Source organism: Tupaia chinensis, unplaced genomic scaffold (assembly GCF_000334495.1).
Source record: "Tupaia chinensis unplaced genomic scaffold, TupChi_1.0 Scaffold000047_1, whole genome shotgun sequence".
NCBI lineage: Eukaryota > Metazoa > Chordata > Mammalia > Scandentia > Tupaiidae > Tupaia > Tupaia belangeri.
Window position 1 is genome coordinate 8805610 of NW_006159505.1, and position 6872 is coordinate 8812481.

General features: G+C 49.3%; 1 long non-coding RNA gene across 1 annotated transcript in view; it reads right to left on the reverse strand.

The window, feature by feature from the left end:
• The window catches only part of LOC102494679 (uncharacterized), a 6926-nt gene extending 1742 nt beyond the window's left edge, over positions 1-5184 (reverse strand). Inside the window, exons 1-4 of the long non-coding RNA XR_333406.3 lie at positions 4940-5184; positions 2674-2802; positions 1659-1850; positions 341-384 (exon numbers count right to left, since the gene is read on the reverse strand). This is a non-coding gene — a long non-coding RNA (uncharacterized LOC102494679). The remainder of the gene's footprint in view (positions 1-340; positions 385-1658; positions 1851-2673; positions 2803-4939) is intronic.
• Positions 5185-6872: the final 1688 nt, after the last annotated feature.

A 6872-nucleotide genomic window follows, 5' to 3' on the forward strand; every position in this document is an offset into this window, starting at 1 on the left:
GACCCCCTGTTTTTTTTTTTTCCTTTTTTTTTTTTTTTTTTTTTTTTTGAGAGGTTTTCGCTATAGGGCACCTATGCTCGCCAGACAGACAGAGAGAGACAGAGACAGAAAGTGAAAAATCACCCCCCCGGGGGGATGGCCACGCCGCAATCCTTTCTCCTCCATTCTCCTCTCGGGATCTTGGGCACGCACGCACACGCGCCCGGCGTGAGTTTTAAGCCACCAGGTCCGGGACACAAACCGTGGTCGATTACGTGAGAGTCCAGCGACATAGCCATTACACTAACTGCTGGTCCCAAGACTCTCTGTTTCTAGAAAAACCAGAATAGCCCCAGCTTACCTCAGAGTCCTGCATTCCCAGCTTGTTCTAGTTATTCTTGAAAACTACAAGAAAAACAGTGGGGAGAACTGAATTAACCCAAGATCTCCCAGAGAACTGTCCTATGCAATGAGCCAGGGCCTCAGCCTGGCAACCAGGAGGAGCAGGGGGTGAGCCCGGAAGGCCTGCCCTGGAGAGATGTTCTCCTTCCAGGCCTACCCAGTGGGGAGCCATCCCTCCCTCACCCCCCACCACCCCCCAGCTCTGCGCTCAGGCAGAGGTCAAGAGCATTAAGCTCCTCACGCCCTCTGTCACCTGAAGACCTCCTCCAGAAAGTGTTGCAGATGGCACGTCCACGCAGGTCTGGGCACGCAGTGCATTGAAGCAGGCTGCTCACCTTCCCTTCCTTCCCCCTTACCAGCCAGTCTGTTAAAGCAAGCCTCTGGGAGCACCATCCCCCAGCCAGGAGCAGAAGAGCTCCCGTCTCCTCTCCCCTGCCTGGAAACATCTAACACCGGGGTGGAAAACCCAGTCTACCCTGCCTCTTAAATTAGCAGGGTAGAGGAGGCCTGCCGCACCGTGTCGAGGATTCAGATGCTCATCCCTAGATCGGGGGGCTTGCAGACTCTTGGGGATGTGTGGAGGGCTTTAGTCATACTTCCTTTCACCGCCACGCAGTTGGATGGAGGGGGGAGCTGGAATGTGGCCTGTAATTGTGTCTGAGGGCTGCCGTGACAGAACAGCACACACTGGGCAGTTTAAACCACAGACATTTATCATCTGCATCCGCTTGGGATGGCAGAAGTCGGAATCCAGCAGGACAGCCCAAGGGAGGATCTTCCCTTGCCTCTTCTAGCTCCTGCAGTCCCCAGCAACCCTGGGCATCCATTGACTTGAGGCTACTTCACTCCCATTTCTGCCTTTGCTGTCACATGACAGTCTCCCTGAGCCTCGGTCTGCCTCTCCCTTTTCTTATAAAAGCACTAGTCATATTGGATTAAGGGCCTCCTACTCCAATATAATCTCACCTTCACTTACACCTACAGTGTAAGTACTTATTACTTCCACAATGACCCTGATTCCAAATGAGGTCGCATTCTGAGGTACCAGTGTTGAAACCTGCACATGTCTTTTTGAAGGACATGGGTCAACCCATATGCTGCAGCACATGGGCAGGCCCTTCAGAGCCTTTAGAGTTTATATGCTTTGTTCAGGAAAATCCGTAAGAATACACATGAAGGGATTCCCAAATGCATCCTCTTTGTAAAACACCAGTCATTGCACTAACGTGAAGGTCGTACCTCCTGGAGGAACCAACACGTCACCCTGTGGCACACACCTTCACGCACTCACACACATGGGCCGGGAGACTCTCCCCAGAAGGTTCCAAGCAGCTCCGTGCATAGTGGCAAGACATTGGAAATGGTGCAAGCGTCTATTAAAGAGAGGATCCAGGTGCTGTGATCTGCTCATCCTTGGCATACGCCACAGCCATGCCTAACGAGTGAAGGGCGGAGACACTCATCCATCTCTGAAACAGGATAGAGGGTAGCGTTTACACCACACCGGAATACAAAAGCCATTCTACAACTTACGGATACTCCCTCCTTAAAGGCAAAGTGAATGATACAAAGTTTTTTCAAAAAAAAATAAATAAAAAGGAAGGCAAATGGATGAAGGTCTGGCTGAAGGATATGAATGGATGGCAATGCTATAAAGAAAAGCCAGGGCTTGTTGCAAACAATGGCTATGATAATACCCTTGATTTGACCTTCGCACGCTGCATGCCTGCTTGGAAAAACCACGTTGTACGCCACAAAGATGTCCAACAGTGAAATGCAAATCAGCCATTATTAAAATGAAAAGCACAGTTCCAGGTGGGCTTCCTGCACCCTGGTTTACTAATCCGCCCAGACTTGGTTTTTCCTCCAGAGCCTATGAGTGCCCGTGGTCAGCAGGACACCTTCAAGGCCCTATTAAAGGGTTCTGTGAAAATACACGCCTCTGCAGGTGACCCTGCCTCCCCCACCCCGAGCAGAGCCCAGCTGCCCAGGGCCCCCCAGTGCACCTCTAGTGCACCCAGCTCTGCCTCCTATGGGAGTCTGAGCAGGCCTCTTCCCTCCGATGGCCTGGTCTCTGTTCACACCCTGCCGCGGGCTGCCATCCTCAGTGGCGGGCAGGTAGATTTGGAATGATGCTTTTGGCTCTCTTTTTGCAGCAGCCCAGTTCTGTGATTATCCTAAGTGCTTTGCGAACTGAAAAATCGCCTTTTTGCTCCATTTTTAATACAGACAAAGTCAGTTTTCTAAATGCCCCTGTTCATCCTGGAAGGCCCATCCGGAGTGTCTACCTACCTGGAAGTTCTCCATAAATGGATAAAGGAATAAAGGATTCTCAGATGACACCTTTCCCAAGACGTCCTCCTGGATTGCCCTGGCAATTGTATATTTTCAGTCTTTGCAGAAGGTTGGGTTTGATTCGTACTGAAATAAACCGTGGAAAGGTGAACAAAGGCAGAGATAGCACTTAGACCAAAAGCCCTCTTCCTCTCCCAGATCACTGTGTCCTGTGAGACAGCGTAGAAGGGGAAAAGTCCTTGAAGGACCCAGATACCTGTCCTGGGTGGTGACTGAGCACCCAGAACTGTGGTGGGCCAGTGCAGGGAAGACTAGGAGGCGCAGGGGGATAGCAGTCAGGGGTGTCTCTGGCATGACGCTGCTCTGCAGGCTGTCCTGGCCCTGCCCTCTCCATGCCCTCCACGAACAGGACTACAGCGAATGGGTGGCTGCAAATTTGCCCTCTGTGATGTTGACAGACCCTCCATCAGGGGCTTCTGCCAACGAGCCCCATTCTGCCGTTTTAGCAGCAGGCCCAAGAAATGGCATTTCTGCTTCGAGAAGCTCAAAGCTGCTTTTTAAAGGAGGCTGCTTCTATCACATTCTGAAGCCTCAGGCACGTCTTGAGTTGTAGAAATTTTAAAACCCAGCCTCTGCCTCTTCATCACCATGGCAATAGGTTCGCCATCCTTCCAGCTGTTCCCAAGTATTGAGTGTATCATTTACGGCTCTCGAAGGAAGCTGGAGCTCTCCTTATGAGGGTACCCAAAGTTCCATGTGGAAGCATCATTGATATTTAAGGGACCATGGTTTTTTCAAAATCAGTGATTTAAGCAGAGAAAGATTTCAGTCATTCTTGGCATGAGTCCTGCAGATCCTACACACCCACCCCCCTCTGGTCCTCGTGTGTAGTCCCTGGGATCTGAGGGCTGTTTTAAATATGCAGAAAACCAGAAGGAGCTGGAAGGAGCCAGAAGGAGCCTGAGGTGCCTCCTGGCCTGCTGCACCCGTTTTATGCTCTGGGCTAGAATTGCTTTGGCAAACCCCATGAAATTCTCCAGATCTGTTTTATCCGCCGGCCCCTATTAGTAACTCCAGCTGACGGTTACATTTGTCTTTCATTAATATAAAATGGAGAATTAATTATTACTTTACAAATGCGGCAAGCTTAGAAAACCATCACCCTTGGAATCTGGGAGATCAGAACAAAGGGACTCTTTGGAGCCAGCAGCCTCTTTCGAGCTCAGGGCAGGTTGGGGACTGAGGTAGCATGACTTGTGCCACCCTGACAGACACTCGGGTGGAGGAAGGGTGTCATAAAAACAGGCGCGAGTATGTGAGTACTTTCTTTAGCAGCTGGGCAGCTGGAGGGGCCTTTGGCTAACAGGCTGCCATCTTTGTGACCCACCTCTAAAAATGGGTGATGTTGGCAGAATTTCAGGGGCACCAAAGCTCCCCTCAAAGGCTCTTGTTGGTCTAATGACTTTTTTGTTGTTGTTGTTATTTCACTGTGAAAAAATACCTACAAAACTTATCACTTTCACCATTTAAAACCAAACATTAAAGTGACGTTTAGTACATTCACAAGGTTATGCAGCTGTCACCACTATCTAGTTCCAGAATGTTTTCAGCACCCCAGAAGTTCCAGTAGCATCCATTCCTGCAGCCCCTCCCCAAGCCTGGTAGCCACTGATCGATCTGCTTTCCTTTTTTTTTTAATTATTTTATTTTCATTTTAATTATTCATTCATTTATTTTAATTTGACTAGAGAGAGACAGACAGAGAAATTGAGTTAGTAAGCCACCAGGTCCAGGACCTGAACCATGGTCAGCCATGTGGGAGTGTCCAGTGCTTTTTTTGTTGTTGTTGTTATTTCACTGTGAAAAAATACCTACAAAACTTATCACTTTCACCATTTAAAACCAAACATTAAAGTGACGTTTAGTACATTCACAAGGTTATGCAGCTGTCACCACTATCTAGTTCCAGAATGTTTTCAGCACCCCAGAAGTTCCAGTAGCATCCATTCCTGCAGCCCCTCCCCAAGCCTGGTAGCCACTGATCGATCTGCTTTCCTTTTTTTTTTAATTATTTTATTTTCATTTTAATTATTCATTCATTTATTTTAATTTGACTAGAGAGAGACAGACAGAGAAATTGAGTTAGTAAGCCACCAGGTCCAGGACCTGAACCATGGTCAGCCATGTGGGAGTGTCCAGTGCTTTAACCACCACGCCACCTGCTGGTCCCCCACTGATCTGCTTTCTATCTCTGTGGACTTACCTGGTCTGGAAGTTTCTGTGAATGGACTCACCATATGTGGGCATTTGTGTTTGGCTTCCTTCATCCGGCATGATGGTCTCGAGGTTCACCCCGTTATGGTATGGATTGGTGCTTTTGTCCCTTTTGATGGCTGAATAATATTCTATCTTCTATATACACGTCTATATGTATCCCATGTTACTGGCATATACCACATTTTCTTCACCCATTCCTCAGTGGATGGACATTTGGGTTGGTTCCTCCTCCATCTGTGCCTGTATTTGTCTGATGCCGTGTTGTTGTTGTTGTTGTTGTTGTTGTTGTTTTAAGAGGTTTTTGCCTTAAGACATGTGCACTCCCTGGAGAGAGAGACAGATCGTGAGAGGGAAAGTGTGAAATCCCTTATCCTTTATTCGCCTCCAAGATCTTGGGCGTGCATGCATACACACTTGGCGTGATTTTCAAGCCACTGGGTCGGGATCTCAAACTGTGTCTGTCAGCCATGTGGGAGTCCAGCGACATAACCACTACGCCATCTACTGGCCCCCTGATGCCCTGTTTTAAGTTCTTGGGGGCATATGTGTACTCAGGATTAGAATGACCAGCCCTCGTAGCGACTCTGTATTTAACTTCGTGAGTGGGGCTGGCTCTGTGGTGCAGTGGTGATACACTGCTCAAGAGAAGACAGACCCCACGTGGCAGCCAAGGTTTGAATCCCCAGCCAGGTAGCCTGAACCACACCAGACTTGCACCCGAGTGTCCCAGATGTGACAGACTGGAGGACTGCAGGAAGGGGATTGCACTGTGACCAGACACTACAGAGGATCCCCTCTCTCTTTCACTCTCACATGCATGTGTACTATCATGGATAAGGAAAAATAAATTTCAGAAATATACACTTACCTTACTGAGGACCCTCCAGTTGGCCATGGCCCTCTGTGGGTGTTTCATGTCTCACAAGGGTTTGAACTGAGTAGCTCCAGCAGCCTCCTGGGAACCCTGGCCTCTCTGCCATCAGAGTGCCCAGATTTCTCTCCCACTCTGACAGTCCTCTGCCTTCAAACGCAGTCAGGCATGCTTTCGTTTCTGTCTCTTTTGTTCTGTAACACTCCCCGACCTGAGCCTCTGCCCAGAGCCTCTGCCCAGGCACCACCTGAGTAGAGAGACTGAGAAGCAGGCTCCTGCCAGGCCTTCCCTGGAGCCTCCGACCCGGCAAGACTATGAACAGCCATAGACACAGTTCCTGTAATCCCTCCACGTGGCTGGGCGCTTCCACCTACAGGACCAGGTTCCCTAGAGAAGCCTCCTGTTTCGTTCCAGGGTTCTCCTGATGGAGTCCCCCTGACCACGGTCGGCTAACCACAGAAAGAACTCTCTCTGAGCGTGAAATTAATTAGCATCAGCTTGTGTTTCCATTATCTCGCTATTCAAAACGTACTGCATTCCTGGGGACTGCATTGTGAGTGTTATTTATAGCTGGTGGAAGGAGGTTTTGCGTAATAGACGTGTTGAGCTGAAAGGTTTGTAATTTGAGATCAAGTTCTATCATGGGCTGTAAACAGAAGCCACTAAACAGGATTGGCTTTGCACTGTGAATGAATTTCCAAGAGCCTGGAGCCCCTCCTGTACTGAGGTGGGGAGCTGAGTAGGCAGAGAGGGCCCAGGAGGAAGCATCACCCCTGTCTCTGGTAGAGCAGAGACTTGGCGAAGATGGAGGGCAGTTCTCATTGTCTCCCTACTGCCGAGCCTGTGTGAGACCTGCCCCCAGGGCCCTTCATGGCCCTATTTTACAGATGAAGAAACAGGCTTGGAAAAAGTTGGGGAACTTGTCCAGGGTCCCAGTAATTAGAGGTATACAGACCTGCCCCTGTAGCCTGTGCTCCCCATCTTAGTCCCTCATTGCTAACGGAAATACCCGAGACTGGACAATTTATCAAGGACGAGAAAGCTACTC